This window comes from Anabrus simplex, chromosome 2 (genome assembly GCF_040414725.1).
Source record: "Anabrus simplex isolate iqAnaSimp1 chromosome 2, ASM4041472v1, whole genome shotgun sequence".
NCBI classification, from domain to species: domain Eukaryota; kingdom Metazoa; phylum Arthropoda; class Insecta; order Orthoptera; family Tettigoniidae; genus Anabrus; species Anabrus simplex.
The window spans coordinates 1,031,476,259-1,031,502,710 of record NC_090266.1 but is presented as its reverse complement, the minus strand read 5'-3'; the positions used below and the strand labels follow the sequence as shown (position 1 = coordinate 1,031,502,710).

General features: G+C 40.0%; 1 protein-coding gene across 2 annotated transcripts in view; it reads left to right on the top strand.

Moving 5' to 3' along the window:
- Window positions 1-26,452, top strand: part of Syx1A (Syntaxin 1A) — a 612,912-nt gene that overhangs the window by 225,479 nt on the left and 360,981 nt on the right. The window lies entirely within an intron of this gene.

Below are 26,452 nucleotides of genomic sequence, written 5' to 3'. Positions count from 1 at the left end.
GATGAATTAGCCAAAACATATTGGATCGAAGAGGAACAATAGTCAGGAAGTTTACAGATTTCAATTTTAAATACCATTGATCCGAAATAATTGAACAAACACTGCCTGAATCTAATGAAGCTGTTATTGGTTCATTATTTAACTCAATTTTAAGAAAAGGAACCTGTGCTTCATGTAATACCACCTGGTGCAACATATCCTCGGTTTGCTGACTGGATTGTGGGAAGTAAGCACCAGAATTACATATGTGTGGCTTCCAAGCCAGGTGGTTATACCGGGAAATGAGTTAGCTGACCAGGCTGTCAGGGATGTTCGTTCAAGGGGCGTAGCCATGGGGGGGAGGTGTTACTGGGGGTTAGACCCCCCACCCTTACAGAATTTTTACAAAAAGAAAATGAACAGAAACTGACATTAAAAAATAAACTAAATGAATATTCAGAGATGTAATAGTAGAACAAACTGATCTGTAATTCACTTGTATCAGTGTCCTTATGACAGTCATTCGTGCAACTTCATTGTGTTCTATCATCATTTTGTAACTACAACCCCTCACCCATCGGCCGATCCTGGCGACGCTACTGGTACGTTCCCAGCTGAGTCATTTGTTAATGTGTAGAGGCGTGATTTTTTTCGCATTAATATTTGAACGATTTCACGAGAAGGATACTAATTTCGCGTTATTTCGCGAAATAGATATTGCCGTATCGCTTTAATGAAATTCTAAAATTAATCATTAAAGGTTTAATTACTATCACTGATCGTTGATTGTGGAGGTTTAATTGATAGACTGTACATACCTGGCACATACTTTTCAAGCCATTTCCGGACTTCAGGGTCGTCTACCTTCTACAGCGGGATGTTGGCTCTGAGTAGCATCGCTGTTGTCTCGTGAATAAATTCTATTTTTTCACTCTTAGCTTCCTTTTGCATATCTAATGAGAGTTCTATTGTTGCCTGCCGTTTCACTGTTGGATGCTAAATTTACGTTCTGATGTTCCTTATTTTTAAAACGATGTTTTCAGACAGTATGTTTTTTCTCCCACTCGATACGAACATTACAAAATTTATACATTAAAATATTGCTTCCCGAAACGTATAAACCTTTACTCGCAAACTGTTTAGCTCTGCTGTGCACCGTAACACTTGTCGAGCGACCCATCTTCGCTACCGTCTGTGATCACTTTCTTAATTTTACCTGACCACGAAGCCGAAATACACCAGTCGATTGTGCTGCTTGTAGACGTCATTAGGGATTCCAGGATTGCGCAATGCCGTGAGGAGACAGGCAGGGGTGGGATTACCAGCCACCGCAAGAACAACATTCCAAACATTTCGTTTGGCAAGAAGCCTGGAGCCAACCCATTTTCTTTAATGCCATGTCTTAGAGTTTTTCCAGAATATTAATGATAACATATTTCTTTCCTGTTGATGCATCTTCCTTCGCTCTTCCTTTTCTTTTCATACATAATCTTGGAACAAAATATCAAGTTCGTTATTCACTGCAGATTTCACTGTAATATTGCGCTTATCGCGAAATGATTGAAATTCGCTTTAAAATGACCTTATCGCTTTAATTCGCGAACATAATATCCATATTTTCTTAACCAGAAACATATGATTCGTAAAGATATCGCAAAATCGCTTCAAAATATTTTTTGTCGCATTTATCGTTAATGCGAAAAAGTCATGCCTCTATTAATGTGCCACTGGGAGGAGGAGTGGCAGGCCACCCTTCTTTCCAATAAGCTGAAGACTATTAAAGGGACAACTCAGATATGGAAGACTTCCCTTCGGGTCTCCCGAAGTGGAGGAATGGTATTCCGTCATTTTCGAATCGGCCATTGTCAGTGGCGTACACTGAGGGCTACCGAGGCTATCGGCGAAGCCCAAAACTCAAACGAGAACGATGGAAATCTAAAGCACATTATGACAGCATCTGACAGGTGGTTCCGTGGGTGGGGATGCATACGAAGAATACACCCACGGTATCCCCTGCCTCTCGTGAGAGGTGACTAAAAAGGGCGACCAAGGAATGATCGAATTAGAACCATGAGCCTACTTATTAGTACCATCACGCGGGGAACACAACGGGTCGCCTTTACTTGCCAGTAGCACCACCGTGTTAGGGTGCGTTTATGCAGCATTTTCGCTGCTGGCACATTGCCAAGCCTCGCTGCTCGACGTTAGGGGATGATGAAATAAGAAATAAACCAATGTATCTCAATCGGTGCTTTTACCCTGGAGCTCGGCTCGTAGCTGTGCTGCTCGCTGCTATTCTCGCCACATCAATGGTGCAAACGGGTTTGTTTTACGAGCCTGGCACATCGTCGGCTATCCTGTAACTTGGACTGTGATTGGTTCTTTCAAGTTCACCCGCTCTCCCACTCTTCCTCTGTTCGCACTCTATACAGATACTGTGCGATCACTTGCTATCTGAACTTGTCTTCCGCCATAAGACCTATCTGTGTCGGTGCGACGTAAAGAAAAAAAAAAAGAAAAAACAAGAACCTGTCTTCGAACGAAATGCGATTTGGAACCAGCGGCATACGGATCATCGTAAGCGGTTTAAAGGGGATAACTGGAGTGACGAGATGACGAACGACCAGTAGACCTCGTTCTGTCTTATGAGGGGATAATGGCCTGTTTTATCGGGTTTAAAAGGGAAGTTTCTATTTGTTTTTAATTTTTCTTTTATTGTTAACTACATTTTTATTCTATTGACTGTATGTCCATCTATCTTTATGGATTTTTAATTTCAATTAAATATATTATTCCACTTATGTCAGTGCCTTATTCGATTTTGTTCAATTTTACACTTTTTACTTCTTGAGGAAATCAAGGTGTTGCGAATTAAATCCACTGATTATTTTTAATTCATAATAATTTTCCTCATCATCCTTATAATCCTAGTCAGTGGGTTAATTATAACTTTTAATCCATTTCGTCTCATCTCGTACCATTAGGGGCTGATGACCTAGAAGTTAGCCCACTTTAAAAAAAACGAGCTTCATCATAATCATCATCAAACTATGGAATGACTTCGCAAAAGAATGCGGAACGATTATTGTAACTTTGTTTTTATTTTCATTCTTGCTATTTAGGAACCTCTATTATTACAAGCAGGTGATTTATGAAGTACATTGATTTTCATGGAAAGTTAGACAGTTATTTTCATGAACTGTAAATAAATTTAGTTTAGGAAGCCTGACTTAAGTCAAAATGAGGTACACCATAACTCCTTATTTTACATTATTCAAAAGTACACTATTGAATTATGAAATGGAGCATTCTTGACTTCATTTTTCAATCAACTCCTGCAGTAGAAAAGCACTGAAAAATCCAGGCGAGGAATTTTACAATTTTTATTACACATTCAATACACCAAATTATTGTAAGATATATTTGCCAACAAAACTGTGACTCGCTCGTTAAAAAAACTCTGAATTCCGCACTTCAAAAGCTACAGCTGGAGCTGCACTGTTCCTCCTTGACGGGGTAGCTCTTGAAAGTACGTCTTCGTAGTCACTGTTCAGCCCCTCTGTATCTATAACATTACGCAAAATACAGACAGCCTTAACTATCAGTTCTGCTATTTTTAATTTTTGACTACAACTGAGAGCTGCCAGCAGCGTGAGCACCGATACTGCTGCAGGGTAAAAGCTCCATGGCGAGCAGCCTGGCTATAGTCAGCAGCGAGGTGCTGGGGCGAGCATCCACGTGCCAGCAGCGAAGATGCAGCATAAACGTATCCTTAAGTACACACTGCGTTTGTGATCAGTAGCAACAGAGGGTGAATCAGGATGGGATTTACAGTACTCGGGATTAGTACCACTACATGCGGAACACGGGCTTACATTGCTTGTAATTAGTACAATTGTGTGAGAAACACTATGGGTCTGGGCATTGCCTGTGATTAGTACCACTATAGGCTTATGAGCACCACCGTGGGTCTGCGTTGCCTATGTTTAATACCTACTATATGAGGAACACCACGGTATAGTACAAGTCCCTGTGATTAGTACACCTATGTGAGGAACACCATAGGTCTGTGTTATATTACCTGTGAGTAATACCATAATATTTGGAATACCGCGAGTCTACACTACTTTCGATTAGTACCGCAACGTGACAAATTCCGTGGTTACCATTATGAGGGGGCAACGACCTAGATTTTGGACCCCTTTATACAACAATCATCATCTATTTAGGATTTTGCTTTAAAAGCAGTCCCTTGGTCAGTAATACTGGCTGGTTTCTGGGAATGTGGGACATTGCGGGTCAGATCCAATGATTGTTTTAAATTCATGTTCATTCATCCATTTTTCGTTATCACATTTTGAATTCTGGTCAGTGGATGAATTTTGACTTTCAAATTGTCGTTACATTGTCTTATTTCGTACCATTAGGGGCTGATGTCCTTGATGTTAGGCCCCTTCAGACAAGAATAATAATCCTCATCATGAAAGCAATGAGAAAAAACATCGCACGTATTTCTGAGCGCAAGAAGGCATTGGAGACTGATACTGCAGTCCATGCGCTGCGTCCCTCTCCTCTTTCCTCGCCTCGCGCGGTATGCCGCTGAATGTCTGGTAAGTGCGGGGACCGGGAGGATAGGTGTGGTAGGTTTTGCTCCTTCAGATCGTCACTGCTAACGAGCAGCCCTACATTACTCATCGTATATACTTCATCACCTCATACTTCTGACTTAATTATATAGGTAGGAGTGTTGGTATTTCACTCCCATTTACTTCAACGTCGTTGTAGGAAGGCACTGCATGGTTGCTGTTATAGGAGTGATATAGTTTTCTTTTAGCTAAAATGAAGTGCAATCTTTCAGGTTTAGTGTTCTTTTGTTTGTTGGAATAGAACCCATGATCATGGGTCGGACACCACCACCGATCTCTTCAGGAAACTAATAAACCAGTAGACGATGGGTACAACCACAGGTAATATTGTAAATTTCAACATTTAAATATAATAATAATAATAATAATAATAATAATAATAATAATAATAATAATAATAATAATTGTGCATTCCGTCTGTATAGGCTTGGTGGTGACAAAATGGCAATGACGTCATAAACACTCAAACTCCAAGCCAGGGGAATTTAGGGTACAAGTGAGTTGATTCTGAGAATTGAACCGGGGCCATCGGACCAAAATTATCCATTTAGCCACAAAACCGGACATTTCCTTGCTAAACATTAATCTACCATCTCCACTGATCAGGTGTGGATTATTGACAGTAGCAGAGGTCAGGGCAGTAGCTTGTGAAACAGCCTTGTCAACACAGCAGGCTACTCCGTTGGCTATTGTCTGCAGCTCAAAACGCCAGACTTGACGTCCACTAAACAAACTATAGAACAGGAATAACGCAAGTCTAGTGGTAGCCCACGTCTTGATCCCAGCGTACACCACTGCCCATGGTATAGCAACACATTCCTACTTAAGTCAGGAGATCCTCCCATGTCTGCTTGCGGTGGCCATTTGACCGTAGTACACATCATTATGAAGTGCGCGGATCTGAGCAACATTACATTATCTTTATTGCCAACCATAGTACATACACCTTCGGTATACGGTAATAAAGAAAGACATTGATCCACTCCTTAACTCCACTAAGTCTATAGCTAATTATCTACTAATCTACTATGTAGCATCTCACACATGAGCAGATAGCCAGCTCCACAGGCAAGACACAACCACTACAACTAAACTAGCGATTTAACTGCATCAAATCCATGCTACTCTATTCTAAACTGACTGCTCACAGCATTCCCCCTAATGAGGAACAATCCAACCTTACCAATTATGCCACAACTAGCCCTGCAGCGTGAGGCCAGAAACCACATCCTCAGATACCGCTAACCCTGTCAATAGTAAATATGTTGGAAGATGGTCCGCCTAGTCAATACTATTAGTATGGTGGACCATCTTCCAACATATTTACTGTTACTAAGTCAATATGGATCCAATCCCGACCATCATGGTCAAGATTATTAATAACCCTGTCAATGCTATTCCTCATCAATCCTTATGTAACAGGCCGCATGTGAGTGGAAACCAGCTCTACACATGGCCTGTCGCAACTCTCTTATCCAGCCAAGACGGAAACCATACTCGGCTCATTCACTGTCACATTGACAGTGTGTTTCCTCTCGCCTACTCTCTACTTGTGCAGACGTATTTAGTCATCACTCCCCTCCCTCTAACAACTTAAGTCATACACCTGCACACAGTCCATCCTTCACATCTCATTATCTGTTACTCTCATCACTATATTCTACATAGACGTCCACTACACAGACAAACAGTTCATCCTTCAAATCTCTACTCTGTTCACTCGTTCTTTTCATAATTCTTTCCATACTGCTTCACTCTTCATTTTTACACTACACCTTCACCATATTACTACTTATTCCCTATATTCTACATAAACTTCCACTACACACCTACAAATCAGTTCATTATTCAAATATCTACTCTGATCACTTTCTTTTTGTACTCTTCCCACACTGTCTCGCCCTTCGTTTTTACACTATTGCCTTTATCCTATTACTACTTATTACAAACTTTGTTCTTACATTCCTCATCAGTTCTATAATTTTTCATAACACAATAAATTTTACCTATCTCTATGAGCTTTCAACTCCCTTATCTCCTCCTCTTAATCCCTCAGTTTTTTATAAATCTTGCTCTAACTACATTTAAAAATTTCGAAATATTTGTTCCTCCCTCCCACTCGCTACACACCCATGGTGTCATCTTATAAACTTTATCTAACTTCTCTATTTCCTTATTAAGCAATTTCCTTTTCACCTCATCCAAAGCTTTGCAGTGGTTGAATATATGTAAATCCAACCACCCCTCCCCACACAATACACACCTATCCTTATTTTCCCTTCCTACCCACCCCCTATTTCTCGGTACACCTAACACCCACCAATACAAGTTTCTCTTTGCTCTTCTCCCCTCAAAATCTGTTTTTGGGTTGGTTACTTCAATTTGTTTAACACTGATAGAGAATCTCTGTTCCTACATTCCATTATTAAACTCCGCCTCTCTATATGTAATTATCTCACCTTCATCCTTTTCCATATCCATTTCTTCCCTCTCCCCCCACGTAACACTCCCATACTCCCCCAAACCTAGTTTTTGCAACGTTTTCTTACACTTGTTCACCCAGTATCCCTAATTTCCAAACTTTTCTGAAATCTAAAAGCCTCCTGTTATAATTCCCCTCCCATCCCTTCCTCCAATCTTATCCAGTACTTCATCACCCTCTTTACCATTTTAACCTCCATAAACTCTTTGCAAACTAATCTAGCCCGCACATTTGCCGTGCAGTTCGGTGGTCCCATCATGATCTTGCTGAATTTTGCCACTGCTTGGTTTAATTATACCCTATCCTTTTCCAATCCCCATACTTCCACCCCACATAACATTTTACTCTTAACCAGTGATTGAAACACCAGTTTCTGGCTTTTGTATTTTATATCTGGGAATTTATTTTATAATACCCTTGCTGCTGCTGCAAGCGCTCCTCTTCTCTTTAATTTGGCTCTCCTACAGTTCTTTCCCCAACCCCTTATTACTTAATATTACTCCTAAATATTCTGTTTTTTTTTTTTTTTTCACTGGTATAATTTCCTTGTGGTCTACCTTCCAGACTCTTTTCCTTTGTATCTCTCCTCTTCCTACATACCATTATCTGTGTCTTTCTCACGTTTACTGTAAGAGACCATCTTCTTGTATAATCTACTACCTCATCTAACCCTCTTTGCAAACCCCTTGCCGTCAATGCTAGAATCGGTAAATCGTCGGCGAATAGCAGACATGGCACTTCCCTCTTCCCTATCCATGGACATTGCCATCTCTCTCCTCCATGGCTATCTAATATATTATTTTAAAGTAATATAAATAATATCGGGGATAGCTTACATACCTGTTTCACACTTCTCTTCGACTCATTACAATTACTCATCCCTCCTCCCTGTAATTTGATCATCGCAAACCTTCTCATACATTATTTCAATTGCCCCTCTCGTTTTCTTTGATAAGCCTATCTCCCTTAATCTCGTAAATAGCGCCTCCCTGCTAACTGTATCAAAAGCTTTTCCTAAATCGACTGCCACTGGATATAATTTGAGCCCTGCAATCCTCACATATTTTGTAATTGATGTGTCCAGTATCTACGCATTCCCGTTCTGAAACTCTGATATCCTCCCATACTGCTCTGCCCAATTCTTTATCCTATTAGCCAAGATCCCGTGTACATCTTTGACAAGGCGTCTGACTGTTATCCCTCTATAATTATTCGGATCGCTTCTAACCCCTCTATTCTTATAAATTGGGCATAATACACCCTTTTTCCACTCACTCGGATATTTAGCAGTTTCAAACAACGTGTTAAAGAATTTTACCATCCCCCTCAACGTCGCTTCATTGGGATAAATGGATACGGTAGGGAAAATAAAATAGAGAAGATCTAAGAGTCTCTATGTAAGATAAGGAGAGCGAAACCAATGGAAAAGGGCATAAGCATAAGAGAGGAAGACTGGGTGGAATATTTTAAGAGGCTTTTAGTAGAGGAAGATAACTGGTGTAGAGAATAGAGAAATTGGGAAAACATATATAGGAAGAGAATTAGAAGTAGGAAATCACATATTAGATGAGATAACTGGGCAGGATGTAATTAGGGTATTAAGTAATGTAAGACCCAAGGCAGCAGGGGGAGTGAATGGCATTACTAACAGTGTGTGGAGGGAAGTAGGAGCCAGTCCGTGTTGTTCTTCAGATAGGTACAGCTGTGTGAAGAAGAGGAGTCGGCAGTGGATTATTCTTTCAAGGACAGAGGATAGTATTGGGACGATAGATTATTGAGCGGTATGATGGGATATTGTGTTTGTTGCCAGATTTGAAAATAGGTGTGATATCAGCTTGTTTCCAGCTGGAAATTCTAAGTTCCCATGGAGGGAATTAGATATTTTTTCCACCAATAGAGCATGTCAAAAAACAGATCAGATTTAAGGCTTTTCAGGCGTTTGCTCTATCGACCAGTGTTTCGTCTTAGGTCTGATGCTAGACTTATCAGAGTGGGTTGCTAGAGCAAATGCCTGAAAAGCCTTACATCTGATCTGTTTTTTTGTTTCCAGCTGTCGAGGAATGTACTAGTAGCCATACACAGGTTTAAAATTGTGGATACCGAGCTCGATAACTGCAGTTGCTTAAGTGCGGCCAGTATCCAGTAATAATACAAGAGAATTCACTGGACTCCAACCTATTCAATACATTACATAATTGTTAAAATTGATGAGGTAAAACATTCCAATTTTGTCTATTTGCGATTTTGGCTCCAACCAAAATAATTCGCCCTAGGATTCATGAGGTAGTCAACTCCGTTGGTCACTCTCTATATGAATGGAGTGCACAGTGCAAGTGAACAGCTTTTGTTGATTATAAAATAACAATTATAAATAAGTGTACAGTAATTGTAAATTGTAATTTTACTTTGCCAACATTTGTATATACTATGTAGAACTACCTTCGAACTCGATATCAGATAGACTTCAATTACTTTCATTATTATACTGTACATATGATGGCCTCATTTTAATATTAATAAACCACTAGCATATTTTACTATGTGTAACTAGTCTATTGTTATTTCGTGTAAGATAGGACCTTGTAAGTGTTAATGTACTCTCTCTTACACATTATGTTCATAATTTCCAACCAGACGCCTGGTTTAATTTTGAGGTGCTTTAATATGACTGATGATGCCCCACATGGGGGCCGAAACATGTCTACATTTTAACGATGTTTAACTAATGTTAACATCCTGTAATGTATTGAATAGGTTGGAGTCCAGTGAATTCTCTTGTATTATTATTGAGATTCTTTCAATACGGGAAATAAAATGATTTTCATTACTTGTAACAGTATCCAGTATTCGAAAGATAATAGGTTCGAACCCCACTGTCGGCAGCCCTGAAAATGGTCTGAAGAATATAGGGCTAATATCATTTGGTCCGGTGGAGCGGTTTGTTGGGAGACTATTGAGAATATTTTGAACTTCATTGGGGGTCGTTGACATTTGTGACGTTGAGCAACTGCAAACACTATTGCTCTGTGGTAGTTATGTGAGAGGTGTGTGGGGGGGGGGGAGGGGGTGTAAAGGTGGAGTGAAAGTACTCATTGAATTTTTGAGACCTTAATTCCGTTGGGACATCATCCCTATGTAGTTTAAGATTCAGTGGTATCCAGGGTGACTTTCTACGTGATGAAATGGGGTCCAAAATTTTTTAGGGTTGTTCTTAAGGTTTCAAATTATAGAAGTGATGTGCCGGTTGTAGTCATTCTTATGATGTGATTTTGAAATTTTTCTGAGGTGTATAAAAGTATTATACATGTGTGAATTGGGGATAACCTTCCAGTGACCATGCACGGGTTTTGTTCTTTGGTAGAAGTTTAGTCTCGGCACTCAGCCAGGGGGATTTGTGTGTTCTGGGTTTGGAGAAAGGTACATGCTGTTTAATAGTGGTAAATATTAAATCCTCAAACAGGCAAACCACACTGTTGACATCACGCTCAGCTGATAACCAGCACCAAGGGAGGGATGACAAGTCCTGATTGACAACTAGCCAGTCTACTTAACTCCATAGAGGAGTCTTTGTCTTTATGTCGATAAGCAGGTAGGCTGAGGGTAGCTTCGATTGAGTCATGGTCAGCGCTAAAGATGCTTCTGCCAACAGGTACACTAACACTAGTTACTGTAGAGAGGAGGAGGTCCAATATTGCCTGATTTCTGGTGGGTTTTAAGCAGAACTGATGAAAATGAAGACCGTTTGTGAAATTTGACAAAATAAATGAGTCCGCAGGGTCGGTTAGTGTTCCAGTGGTTGTAGATTGCCAGGATATGTGTGAATTGAATCACCGACTAGCACAATATCGTTGGATTTATTCAGAGCCAAGACCGTTGAATTAAAGCAATCTTCTAACGCTGTGATATCGCCGGAGGATGGGCGATGGAAGCAGCCAACTAACAAGTTTTTACTTCTGGAGATCATAATTTTGACCCAGCTTATCTCGCATTCGGTTTCTAGGTCGGGTCTGTGACGTTCTTTAAGTTTATTACTAACTGCAAACATTACACCACCCCCACGCTTACTGGTACCTCTGTTTTTGCATAACACTGAAAAGTTAGCCTAGAATGGAAGTTCACAGTCTGAGACAAAATCAGGTAACCAAGTTTCAGTGAAACATAATATATCAAACTCACTAAATTTGGGTTCACTGAATACACAGTCAGTTAATTTGTTTTTCAGACTCTGGGTGTTCTGATAATAAACATTAAGCGGTTATGTTTTTGAATGAACGTCGCCAGAAAGAAGTAAACAAACGCAGTACGTGAGGAAGCATGGCAATCTTTCGTCATTTCACTGGAAGAGACAGGGGCATGGCGAAGCACAGGGAGATTAGAGGTGGACAAAGCGCAGAAAATATAACGCCGTTCAGCAAAGCACCACTGTAGTATTGTATCACACGACACTTCACTTGCTTCAGGGATGGTTGTAGATGCGAAAGCACAGTACAACACACTTCTATACACTATACACAAGAAAGACTAAGAAAAGAAAGTAATATGTCGTAGGTACTAAAATAAGACTTTCCTCCCCACACTCCGCACTGGGAGTTACCTTAACTCTTAACACCCCATCTGTCATTTCCTTCCAACGTCCTTTCGATTCCCAGCCTTAATATTTCTCCCCTCTCCTTAAGCTCCAACCTCAGTTTCTATCTCCGATCATTCCAAACATACTTCCACCCCTCAGCCTTATAACCCCCCTCCTTTTTTCTCACATGTCTCCGCTCTTCCTCTACCTCACTTCTCTATGTTATCTTTATTGACATGTGTTTTGTCACCCCACACCCTAACAATTAAAACTTATCACTCAATTTAAAGCTATCTCCGAACTTATTCCTATATCCATTTTGCTCCCCCCGATTTGTTGTAATGTATGTCAGTTCCCCTGTACAATCTCCCTTCATCCACCTGTTTAAAATGTATAAATCTTCTAGTGCACAAAAGTCCAGCAGCCTTTCTCCATAACTATTTAAACCTTTATCTTTACACCTCCTTTAGCAGCCCCTAACTTCCGTATCATCTCTCCCATAATCTCGTACTCTGTTGTTAACTCTTGCATTCCAATCACCCATTAAAATCATCCCGTCTTCTTCATACGACCCTTTAATCGTGTTTATTTCCTCAATCAATTCCTCAAAAATATATTTATTTGCATATACTGAATTTTTTGGATGATTGTATAGGAGGGTCAGACAAATTGCCTCATGATCCCCTCTTCCCATTTTTATTCTAAACCATACTACCCTGTCTACCTCACTCTGGATTCTCTCCACTATCCCGGCTACCTCGTTTCTTATCAAAACTAATATTGCACCTGGGTTCCTCCCCATATTCCATATATATATATATATATATATATATATATATATATATATATATATATATATATATATATATATATTTTTTTTTTTCTTTCTTATCACATTTACTACTCTATATCCGTCCCATTCAATTTCTACACCTTGCCCTAACCAAGACTCCACTAGTGCAGTTATCTCAAATTTTTTTACTAATTCCACAATTTCTCTGCTCTCCACCTTCCTCATTAACCCCTCAATGTCCAGCATCCCTATTGACATATATAGTTATTTATTTTCTCTCCCCCTCCCTTCTCTCCCTCTCTCTCTCTGCTTATTTCTCCACTGCTTTGCTTCTTGTAATTCTTTTTCAGCCCTCTTCTGCCCTCTTATCTTCCTTGTCTTTCTTGTCCCCTCCCTCCTTCCCCTTCTCAGAGTCGAAACCCTTTTTACCCTCCCATAAATCTTTCAGACTTATCGATTTCGCTTATTCAAAACCTATCTTCTCTCCACACTCCTGTCTGTAATCCCCTTCATCGTAGAGGCTGGATCAGTTCGCTGTCTAATTATGTCCCTTCCCTCCCCATCACCTCCTGTTGTCTCCTCACTATGGTTCGCTACTGTCTCTTCTCGCTTCATTTACACCTGTGCTGCTTTGATTCACCGAAGTGTCTGCATTCACCAACAGCTGACTGCTGACACTGCCTTTTCTTCTGACCCCATTATCTCCGCTGATGACATCTTGTGCTCAGTCACTGCAACTCCCTTCTTCCCCGCCCATTTCCAGGTTCAGCAGTTTCTCCGGGGTCCAAGTTTGCGACCATTTCCTGTCTGCTATAACCAAACACTTCCCTACCATCTTTGCTCACAGGCCCTGTGCTCTCGCCTTCCACATATGCCGCTTTAAAATTTCCATCTGCTTCCTCTCACCCTTGTCTATCTCTGCCTTCAAATATATGTTTGAGCCTTTCAGATTCACTGCATTTCTTAATGTCATTTTCACTGGCCTGCCCCTGTTGTTCCTTTCTACTCTGTACAAATCAATGTCCACTTCAGAGAAGTTCATTTTCATCTTATTTGCAATTCTATCTACCACTTTCAGCACCAACTAGACTTTTGATTCATTTTTTATCCTCTGGTACTCCATACACAAAAACATTCTTCCTTGTTGACTCCTGCATCGCCAGCCTTGTTCCTTCCTTAATTTCTGCCAATTCCTCTTCCAGTGCAACCACCTTCTCTCTCAAACTTCCCACTTCCTCTTCTAAGTCTCCTATCTTATTGTTTATACCACCAGTGTCTTTCATAAAATTTTAGGTCCTTCATTTCTCTTATTTGTGTGGATCGGTGTTCCTGCAGCATTTTTGTAATATCTTCTCCCTTACTTGCTTCCTTTACCACACTCTTTATTTCTTCCAATTCCTCCCACCAAAATGGTCCCAAATTGGGACCTGGGTTCTTCTCTACTCCTCCCACCACCAACAATGTTGCTATCACCACTGCATACAACATGATTTCTAGCAACCCCTTAGTGCTGCTTTTATCCCTCCCACCTCCCCATCTCACTTCCTCCAGCACCACCTTGCTCCTTGCCAACATCCTATTCTTATCCTGTAGTGCTGCGCCATTATTCCCGTCGCTCGCTCCTAGTTTCTGCTGACACGTCTGCACTGTACGCCGTCTTGATCACGACGGACCTGATCGACGTGCCGTAGTCTAAAATTTCCAAGTACCATTTCACTCATTCTACGAGATGACTAGTTGTCTCTAGACTTCGTCATCCATTTTACGGCCTGTTTTATGTTTAAAAGTGAGGTTTTTGTTTTTTATATGTTTCCAACTTTTCCTTTATTGTAAACTATGCTTTTTTTCCTTAAGTCGGTGCTTTTACTGCATTTTAATTTGTTTATATCATGTTATAGAAAATAAGTCCAGTTCAGTGGCTAGCGTGCTGGCCTTTACACAGGGGTCCCGAGTTCGATTCCCTGCAGGGTCCGGAATTTTAACCATCATTGGTTAATTTTGCTGGCACGGGGGCTTGGTGTATGTGTCTTGTTGATCATTTCATCCTCATCACAATGCGCAGGTCGCCTACGAGCATCAAATCGAAAGACCTGCATTCACCTGGCGAGTCGAATATGTCCTCGGACACTCCCGGCACTAAAAGCCATACTCCATTCCATTATAGAAAAGTCGTGAATTAGATCCACTGACTAATTTAAATTGAACACAGTTTTCATTTTTTTAATTTTTTTTTTTTTTTTTACTGTCCTCGTCCATGGACAAATGTCAACTTTTAGTCTCATTTCATTTCATCTTTCACCATTTGGGGTCGATGACCTAGGTGTTCAGCCCCTTTAAACAACAAGCATGATGATGGTAATCGTCATAATCTCACAACGGGTCTTCGGCTGACATTCTTTACCTCGAGCTGGTGTTCCTCTGTAATATTGGCAGATCTCGCCTACCGCTTCACTGTGCAGGCTTGACAAACACTTAATACGGCAGCTCCATGCAGTTAGGCTCGAACGCACATCCATTGGCTATCACATTGTAAGACTGCTGTACGCTTGGTTCGACTCCAAACACGACTGATAACTGACCGTTCAGTACAATGGTCCTATGTTCGAGGCTAGCTTGCTTTCATCACCTGGTGATGAGGTTTTAGTATCTTTGGGATACGGTAATGGTTCTAGTTTCGCCTTCCAGAAAATTCACGGAGAGCCCAAATGAAAGGGCCAACAGAAGCAGATGTTATGAACCCGCAGGCTGATCGGTAACTCCCAAGTCTGACTCGCTCATCCCTTCCAGGAACTACCAAAGGGGGCTACGAGAGCTGACAGTCACATTACCACGTAAAAATATAAGATACTGTAGGGTTTGCATATTTTCATTGTGTAAAGTCTGATGAGCAATCAAATCTATTGGTGTAATCTGTTAGTACGCATTGTGCAGTAATAGTGTGGTGACGTAAATGCAGCTTCGAATACGCATCATTTGTTTACACACCCTCACCATGGATTTAAGTTAAATTACCGGAACTTTTACTCTCGTGCCACATCTTGTGCCTGAATTCTAGTATCTTCGTGACCTGTTGGATAATCTCTTAATCATTTCTCCTGCATGAATCCAGTAACAAGCCTATGAGTTTTGTTCAATTTGCTTTCCTCCTTATATGTCGGCATTCTTTGGCTACGGCTAGATGGGCATTTTTAAACATAACATTTCTCTGCTGTACATACGTACCTCATTATTACTGTTATGCCTTTGTGTTCAAGCCGCAAGCCTCTGTGAATTTACTAATCCTAGTCACAATCCTCTATTTGTAACTAGTTCTGTGGCCTCATTTAGTTCTATACCTCGTATCTTTAAATCGTTGGAAACTGAGTCTAACCATCATCGTCTTGGTCTCCCTCTACCCCTCTCATTCTCCATAATAGTCCATTATTCTCCTAGGTAACCTATCCTCCTCCATTCGCCTTGCATGGCCCTACCACCAAAGCTGGTTTGTGCGTACAGCTTCAATTCCTAAGTTAGCTTTTATTTCCTCATCCTGAGTACAGTCCTGCCATTGTTCCCACCTGTTTGTACTAGCAACCATTCTCGGTACTTTCGTGTCTGTTACTTCTAGCTTATAAGATAGTGTCAACCCAGCTTTCACTGCCATAAAGCAAAGTCGGCCTGAAAACAGACCGATGTAAAGATAGTTTGGTCCGGGGCTTACTTCCTTCTTACAGAATACTGTTGTTTGCAACTGTGAGCTCATTGCTTTAGCTTTAGTGCACTTTGAATCAATCTCGCTATACTACTATCCTGAGAATAAACACATCCTAAATACATGAAATTATCTACCTGTTCCAGCTTTATATTCCCTATCTGACATTCAATTCTCTTGGATTTCTTACCTACTGACATCAATTTAGTCTCAGAAGGGCTGATTTTCATATCATACTCCTTGCACCTACTGTATTTTTTTTAATTTCCAAGATATTAGACTGCAGGCTTTTGTCGCAATCTGCCATTAAGACCTGGTCGTCAGCATAAGCCAGACTGCTTACATTTTCACTTAACTGAATCCCTCCCTGCCACATAATACCTTTCAGCAGATGATCCGTGTAAACTATGAACACCGGGCGAGTTGGCCATGCGCGTAGAGGCGCGCGGCTGTGGGCTTGCATCCGGGAGATAGTAGGTTCGAATCCCACTATCGGCAGCCCTGAAAATGGTTTTCCATGGTTTCCCATTTTCACACCAGGCAAATGCTGAGGCTGTACCTTAATTAAGGCCACGGCCGCTTCCTTCCAACTCCTAGGCCTTTCCTATCCCATCGTCGCCATAAGACCTTTCTGTGTCGGTGCGACGTAAAGCCCATACCCAAAAAAAAAAAAAAGAAAAAAAAAAACTATGAACAGTACAGCTGAAAGATAGCAGCCTTGTCTAATCCCTGTAAGTATCTTGAACAGAGTACTCATTCTACTGTCAATTCTCACTGCAGCCCATTTGTCAGCTTAAATGCCTATGATTGATTTTAATAATCTACCCTTAATCCCATAATCCCCCAGTATGGCAAACATCTTTTCCCTCAATATTCTGTAATATGCCTTCTCTGCATCTAAAAAACATAAACGTAACTGCCTATTCCTCTCATAGTATTTTTCAGTTAACTATTGCATACTGAAAATCTGATCCTGACAACCCCTCTGTGATTTAAAACCACACTGGGGTTTTCATCCATCTCCTCAACACTGATCGCACCCTCCCTTTGAAGATGCCAGTGAACACTTCACCTGGTATACTGATTAATGAGATACCTCAAAATTGTCGCAATTCTTCCTGTTCCTTTGCTTATAGATAAGTGCTATTACTGCTTTTGTCCAATCTGAAGGTACCTTACAAACACTCCATGCTAATCGTACTACGGTAGAAAACCATTTTATTTCTGCCTTCCCACTATACTTTACCATTTCGGGTCTGATTTAATCTATTCCTGCTACGTTACGACAATGCAGTTCATTTGCCATCCTTTCCACTTCAAGTGTAATTTAACCATCATTGTCCTCCTCCCCATGAGCTCAGTTGTTTGCGATATCACAAGAAGATACCCTTTTTTTTACGTTAAGATTTTCGAACTTTTCCTTCCAAACTATTCCAGCAATTCTCTGGGATCTACACAGTTAAAAAAAGTTAGGGGAACATGTTTTGTAATGTGTGTTATGTGAACGTTAATTTGGTAGATGGGTTCCAATGGTCGTACAGCATACCTTGAGACCTTAACTACTCAAGGTATGTCAAATCGAATTTACACTCCATCTGTAGGTGTAGCCATGCATTAAATTGCCAGGTGACCCCTCAAAACAAAGTGAATAGTAGTGCGTCCGTGTGTTGTGAGGTACACAGACTACTGCGGTCATTTGAGTGCATTGTACGTAAACCAGCACATCCCAGGAGACATCTTAATGAGGTTCAAGTCGCAAGGGCTGTCACTTCGATCCAGGAAGGATGGACTTTTTGTCGTGTTGCTGTGGATCTCAATGTTTCTCCGTCAGTTATTAAACGCTTGTGGAATCGCTACAGTGACACAGGCCAGTTCACAAGGAAGGTTGAACAAGGTCGTGGACACATGACAACTCCATAGGGTGACCAATATCTGACCATCTGTGTGCTGCGGTGTCATTCATCAACTGCCAGAGAACATGAAGACCTCAGGAGGGTCACTGGAGGCACGGTGTCTGACCAGACAGTAGGGAACAGGTGAAGAGAAGTGTCCTTACGACCCAGACGTCCTGTTAGAGTGCCCCGTTTAATGCAGCAGTATCGTGCAGCTCGCCTTCTGTTTGCCCGTACCCACGTCAACTGGCAACTTCGCCAATGGAGACCGGTGTTGTCACAGACGAGTCCAGATTTCCCATGACACAGCATGATGGACGTCAACATGTATGGAGACGACGTGGTGAGCAGTACATGCCAAATGTTGTCCTGGAAGGTGACCGATTCGGACAAGGTTATGTGATGATGTGGGGTGGCATCAGTATTGATGGCCGTACGGATCTTGTCATCGTCCGCGGGAATCTTATCGCTACAGGGTACATCGAGCAGATACTGCTACATCATGTATTGGTTGCTGCATATGGTGTTGGCCCTGAATTCGTACTCATGCACAACAATGCCAGGGCTCGTGTGGTGCGCATCACCAGAGCTGTCTTGCGAGAACTGGACATTCAAGAGATGGAATAGCCAGCAGTGAGTCCCGACCTTAATACAATCGAGCATGTGTGGAATAGGCTTGACAGAAGTGTTCGTGGGTGTCCTGTTCCACCGCAGACTCCCAAAGACCTCGAACAGGCTCTCATTGAAGAATGGGACCTGATACCGCAACGTGACCTCTGTCGACTTATACGGAGCATGCTAGCTACGTGCCAAGCTGTGATAAATGCTCGTGGAGGACATACACCATACTGAAGCTCTCCAAACTGTGATAAAAATCCATCCTGGAGGACTGTTATCACTTTGTGTTCGCCCCTATTTTGACATTTCTGTTTGAATTCTGAAAATGAATACGAATGCATTGATGTTTTTTTGTATACTTCAATGGTAAAGAATAAAGGTTTAATTGGTATAATGCCTGGGCGTGAGGTATTGTTTTGTGGCTCATGGCATACGTTCCGAAACATGTTTCCCTAATTTTTTTTGAACTGTGTATTACAAGTTTACCTGATTCACCCAAAACTCTACTAATTTCCTCTTTCCTCTCTCTTCCTAAGATTCTTTATTACTGTCCAGAAAGGTTTCCCTGCTGTTTGACCTAGCTTTTTCAAGTTATTACCAAAATATTCCCACGACTTCTTCTTGGATTCAACAGGTATTTGTTTCACTGTTTCTTTCCTCTGTATACAATTCCCTGTCTGCATTAGTCCTTGTTTGGAGCCATTTCTGATATGCCTTCTTTTTACGTTTAAAAGCTGCTATCGCTTCATCATTCCACCAAGATGTTCAACTTTTCCCATTCTTACGTACAGTTCCTGGATATTTCCTTGCTGTTTCTACTATAGCATCCCTGTATGCTACCCATTCTCCTTCCATATCCTGAACCTGCTTATGTCCACTGTTTGAAACTTTCAAAAATTAGATGGAAGGCTTTTCAGGCATTTTGTTCTATAAACCAGCATTTTTTTCTTAGACCTGACCCTAGACTCATTCGAGTGGGATGTCAGTCCCTACCCACTTATGCTGGGCTGTATGGAGGTGAATTTGTTAGAAGCCCATTAGTAGAGGCGGCACAGTCTAATTCTTGAAATGCTCTAGAAATGGGGGGGAGGGGGGAATCTGAACTTCGACTTTCCATTAGGAATTGCTAGGTGAGTACTAATTCCATTGTGGAGATTAATTTCCCATATGCAGTTATAACTTTTTTCTCACCAATTTCTTTACTCAGGCATTAAATTCTTAGCAGATTGGTGATCTAATTTGTTATTATATGTTTCAACAATCTTCACATATATTGTACATTCTGTAGCAGAAAGCTGGCTTAGTCTATTCATTTAGTGCCTCTCCAACAAGGTGGCAAAATAGCTGAGCTACTATTGGTTATGTTGTCAAGAACTCAAAATTAGAACCCACAATCTGTTTCTGCTATAGAACTGATGTAGACTATCGCTAAAATATGGCAAACTGTACATATGTATACAGTTCCAAATTGTATTATATATAGTTGGTATAGATCAGTATTTTATTTAAACACCTTCACATTCAGTACTTTCTTAGCAGGTTGTGGACTTAATTTCTTTCATAACTAATAACAGTAATTTCATATTTGTGTATAATTATGTGGCAGAAAGCTTACTAGGTTTATTTATTTATTTACTGTAAATACTCTCATTAATAAAACTGCAGAAAATAGTGAAGATTCTTCGGTTATGCTTTTAAAGAAATAAGACTGTCTTATTGTATTTTTGTGTATGATATATATAAACAGACAAAATCTTCTGTTCAGATGTAAATGGCAGAAGACAACAAAACTAATTCAGTTAAAAAAAAAAAAAAAAAAAACACCAACTATTGCGAGAACAATGCGTATACCTCAAGACTCGCTAGCCAAGATGCCCACAATCTTATCTCCCACTCCTATCACCTCTATTTACCCTCTCCCATATCTAGCACATCACCTTTAATCCCCCACAACTCTCTCGGCCAGGGTGTAGGTGTTCCCTAGTAGGTGGCCTGCCTCCCCCTTCAGGGGAGGAATGAAAGCTTTAGGTGGAGGAGGAGTTGTAGTTCACCTGCATACATTCCAGCATCAGTGGGTAGGGCCTGACACATCCCACTTTGATGAGTCTAGTGTCAGGCTTAGGACAAAACGCTGATTTTTAGAGCAGACGTCTGAAAATCCTTCCAAGTAATAATTGAAAACTTGTCAATACTCAAAGTATTATGCAATGCATCATTACAATTTGCGTATGGTATAACTGGAGGAATTTCACCATAGTTGGTATGGAGATTGTTAAAATAACAAAAAATGTTAAGCTTGAACAATCTGGTTTTCAGTGTGACCTGTATTGTTGCTTCCAGAGTGATCACTTGATTGGCAGCAATCTTTGTCTGCAGCTTCTTCTCTTATATCCTGTATATCTGAACCATACTCTACTTCAGACGTATCTCCTAGAATGTTACACAGTAGACTCGGCAACTCATCTGTGAGAGGTCATGTTTTTCTACAAGACTTGTTTACTGTTCTAGGACAAAGTGGCGAATGACAACACTGCTGGAGACTCGAAGGAAACGGTGATCGTACAGTTCGTAATATATCCTAGTTCTATTCTTGTGTTTTTCAACATTACATTGATTCAATAATTATGAGCAGATTATTGTATCTCGACGAGAGCTGCAGACGTGTTGTTATAAATTTTATTATGATTATAATTAAAACAGTGGTTAAAATGATGGCTCTGGTGGTTGTAGGTATACTTGTTCCTAATGCCCTGTCCGACAGTGCAAAATGACATTTAGTATGATGATCCTTACCACTAATCAGGAAAAGTTACTGCAGCTCGGTATCCTTCGATAAAAATTGTAGTCAAAATGCAGTTTGGAAACTGTCAGTCATTTTGATCACTTCAGCAGTTCTCGTGTTAATGGAGTTGCAGAAAGGTGTGATAATCGGCTTTTGGGCCAAGGAGGTCAGCATTCCTGAAGCAGGGACATTTGTGAACTGTTCACATGCCTCTGTAGTAGAGGTGCATGGTGAGTGAACGAATTGCACCATTGGGTATAACTATTTTGGAAACTGTGGAGCTCCACGCGTAATTGATGTTATGGAGGACTGCTTGAAGTCCAACCGACAGGCTACTTCTTTCAGAAAGGCTACAGCTTGCCATCCACATGAACTAGCAGATAGTCGGACAAGTTTGTACCACAACAGTGCGGTGAATTGTTCTGCTAATCGTGCTCCGGAGTAGATGGAGGATGACTGCACCCATCCTTACACAGGTGCATCGACGAAAATAACTGGAATTTGATCGACGTAATAGGGAATGGACTGCTGCTGATTGGCAGCATGTAGTCTTCTCTAAAGAGTTAAGTTTTTAGTTGCATAGAACGGATGGGCATCAGTATGTCCAGCGAGAAATGTCGAGAGAACCACCACTCTGTAACAATTGCTAGACAAACACAAGGCAGTAGGACAGTGTTATGGTCTGGGGAATGATCTCGTATTGTCTAGGTCCCATAATCTGTGTCAAAGATACTCTTGATTGATATGGTTACGAGTCTTAGACGAACATACCCACCCATATATGATGGTCTTTCCTCGGGAGGATTGCATTTTTCATCACAATAATGCACCTTGCCACTCTGTTAGAAGTGTCTGAATGTGGAGAATTCAAAGATTTTCTCTGGCCCCCAAACACCCCCAATCTCAATTGAATTAAATATCTGTAGTACCAACTGGTAGACATGTTCACCATCTGTCTCCTTCACCACAAACCCTTCAACAGTTGGCTGATGCACTGCAGGCAGCATGGGTCCAATACACCTAGAGACCCACTCCCAGTTTGTATAGCTGCTATCTGTGCTGTGAAGTGTGGTTACTCTGAATACTAGCAGGTGGTCTTAATAATGTGATAGGCTATGTATATACTGATTGATAATAGACAGCTTTTTATTGGGTTTCAACAGGGGTGAACTGCGTAATGTGACAATGATGTTTAGATTTTTCATATCAGAAGCCTCATGAAACACAATTTCATTGCAAAAATTTGGTATCTAAAACGTTCGTTGATATTTGTTATAGAACATATTACGGAACCATTGCTGTCGGTAACTTTGGTCAATTTGAGGCATTTATCTTTATGAAATTATGCTTTTTTGGTCGTGCATCTGTTATCAGTATGGCTAGGATTTTGATGATATGTAAATGATCAAAAATGTCCTATAAATAAGGCATTTATGATCTAAAAATCCTTTAAATACGCTCTAAAATTGCAAACAAAAAAATACTTAAAATATTTCAATTTACTTTGCGGGAAAACAGGTTTTGAACTTCTTTAGTGTCCGTACTGGTAATTGTCATACTAGTAATTAAATTCAAATGCCAGTGTAGAAGACTGTATACTACATTATTTAATTTTTTTTCTGTTCTATCTAAATGTTGAGTCAGGAATTATTTTAACTGCTGCTTTTTCCAGCAGTTAGTCCTAGTTAGTTGTTAGTGTACTGAGTTGCAGTATACAGTAAACACTTTATGTAGGTTTTCAAAACTGGAACTCTGTTGGCTAACAGAGCCTCATACATAAAAAAATATCCTTTTTACCTAAACTAAAACAGTAGGTATATATTTAAAATATACGTCACTGGTCACCAAATCACTATAACTCATCTTGTGTCTCCAGTGAGATAGAACATTGGATGAGGAGCACATTATCATGTATCCTGCATTTTTTTATTTTAATACTTCTTACATTATTTAATTTATGGCCTTGCCAATGTGTCCAGAAACACCCTCTAAATTGCTTACCATGTTTTCACTAAAACAAATTCCAAATACAAAATCACTGAAAATGAAAAAGGAAGCAACAAAATGTTGGTATTAATAGGGATTTTTGGACAAAATTCAACAAAAATGCCCCCTGAAATGAAAATGTCTTAGAATACCCCATCATGAAACATGAAAATACTAATCAGCTTTGTCTATTACCAGGGGAAAAAATCCATTTCATTGACATCCTAGCCATAGTTATTAGTAACAACAAAATGTCCTGATAGATATTGCACAGGAAAATTGTTGTGTAAACCTGACTATTTAACCTGTTTGTGAGAAATCCAGCTATCACATTGTCTTAACTAGCTACAGGAAAAAAAATGAATAGTAGCGACTTAATTGTGCTTTCAACTTCGTGCGCACCATTGATAATATTGGCAGCTATGGATATGACCCTGTTGTTCCTGTCCTTAGGTAATTTCCTGAAAACAAATCAAATTTTGAATTTGTGAAGAAATTTGATAGAAGGTACTCTGGGTAACTACTTTGCTAATCAGCAGATAGTGGTTCTGAATTCCACAGTCAGTAGCCCTGAAGATGGTTTTCCGTAGTTGATTAGTAAATAACCAAGGGAATGTGCGTTCTAACATGTGTATTTACTATTCAGCTATATGTTTATAACAATTCTTTCTTGCTGTCCAGAACTTTGAATTGTCCAATATTTATATTCAGTGTTATTGGGCTATATAAACATCCTGTGGATGAAATCTCTCTGGTTAGATCAATAGTTTCAAATGAATCTTCTGGGCAATAATTGCAAGGAAATTTGATCCGCTTTCTATGGAAAAATATTTGAGTAAGAAAGCTAAAAAGAGCAACATCTATATGAATAGGAAACTCATGGAGAGTAGCAACTTTCCATGTAAGCATATGTGCAGATGATATACGTGGAAGTACTGTACAAAAATTTTTTCTACAGACATTGGCAGTAGAATATAGTGTAAGTTGGTGACTATCTATGGAAAGCAAACGCTGCTTTTAAGTAAAAGGGCGAGGAATGTTGGTAAGTGAATAGCCAAATGAGTATGTTGCCATTGCAAAACTCAGAACATGAATCTTCCTATCCTCATTTACAGCTGGCTCCATCAAACTACATTTCATAAATGCTTCACTGTTGAACTTCAGTTTTTACCCTGAAGTTGACGTCAACTGGTACTCAGATCTATAGAAGCAATTGGCCTTAATGTAACCTAATTGCTCCTTTTTCCAATCTTTTGTCACCAATCCCTTGCCATACTTCATAGCAGCATCTACTTTTCATATATGATCACCACCTTAGTTGCTGTATCCTCCACTGATAAAGGCTGTGGCCAAACATTTTAAACTTTCATGTGCTTTTTTTTTTTTTCTCTGTACACTCCATGCATGTGTGGTTGTTTGGTAAGCCATTGACATCCATTTCCTATGCTTGCTTGTAAGAAGAAAGTTTTTAAAGAAGGAAAATTCTATAGGGTCAAGGCTGGATTGGTTACTCTTGAAATGTTTAAGACTATGTAATTTAGGCTTTGACAACTTCACTGAATTAACAGTAATTTGTTGCATTGATCACACTGCTGAAATCATTTTAAGCATTCGCAAGTTATGTTAAAAAAGCATCGATACTTAATTAATATTGTAGAGTATACAGTTAGGTCCAAAAAAATATACCCACCTACAAATTTAACTTAATGCATGTCAAAAAAACAACAAACAGGCTATATTTCATTGGTTTACTAAACTCTTTTAGTTCAAAAGTTAAATTAAGTTGTACAGAACATATTACATCAAAATCAACTTAAATATTTTGTGTATCCATCTCGTGCCTTTTTACAGGCTTGAACTCAATGTGTCATTGACTCAACAAGTTTTTCACATGTAGCAGGTAGAATTTCATGGTACCAGACTTAAACCATTTTCTCAATTAACTCTACTTGTACAACAATATATACTTAGTTTTTGAGAGATAATTGCCCACAAATTCTCAATAGGGTTTATGTCAGGAGAGTTGGGGGCCCACCATAACTGCTCAATACCCAGATGTGCGCAACACTCCTGGACAACCCTGGCACGGTGACAGCTAGCATTTGTCATCTTGGAAAATGAAAGGCCCAAGATTTTCTGCACTGAAATGATCCCTTGCTGAATTTAATAACTCATTTTTAAGGATATCACAGTATTTTAACCCTGTAATTGAATCTGCGCAAACCTTAATTCTTCCCACTCCTTTAGCAGTAATTGCTCCACACAGCATTGCACTTTCACTGAACTTTTTCTTTTCCACTACACAGTCTTTCTTTAATTCAACTCCTGGCTCCATCCACAGTTTCAAACCACTGTCATTGCCACACACATTCAATTTAAAATCGCTCTCTTCCAGTCCTCGGATGTCCAGTGTTGATACAGATCAATAAACCTTTTTCTTTCTTCGACATGCTTTTGTGTTAGGAGGGCTTTCTTTGTAAGTTTTTTCTTCTTCAGGTTGAGTTCAGAAAGGCATCTTAACACTGTTCGATGGGAGTTGAGGTCCCAAACTCCTTCAATCTTAACAGCAATCTGCCTTTTGAACTCAGTTTTTTTGTCATGCTTTGCCATCATTTTCATTGCCCTGCACAATCTGGGACTGGAGATTTTCTTCCGACCAAATTTGTACCTCAAACTTGACTTTCCAGTTTCAGATTGTTTCTTCAATATACTTCCCACAGTTTTGTGGTCAATTGATAATTTCTTAGCAACTTCAGTATTTGAGAATCCTTCTGCTTTGAGTCCCAAAACCATCCCTTGCTTCCTTGGAGAAAGGTTCTTTTTCTTTCCCATAACCTGTGAAACCAATTATTTGTATGAATAACCATGGAAACACCAAGTTATTGTCATTTATGCTCTAAATAGCACAATAGATAAATATAAAAACTGTCTGGATACTTATGGAATTAGGTTTAATACACACAATTCTTTATAAAATGCACACAATTCAACTTAACAAAACAACAGCTGACAG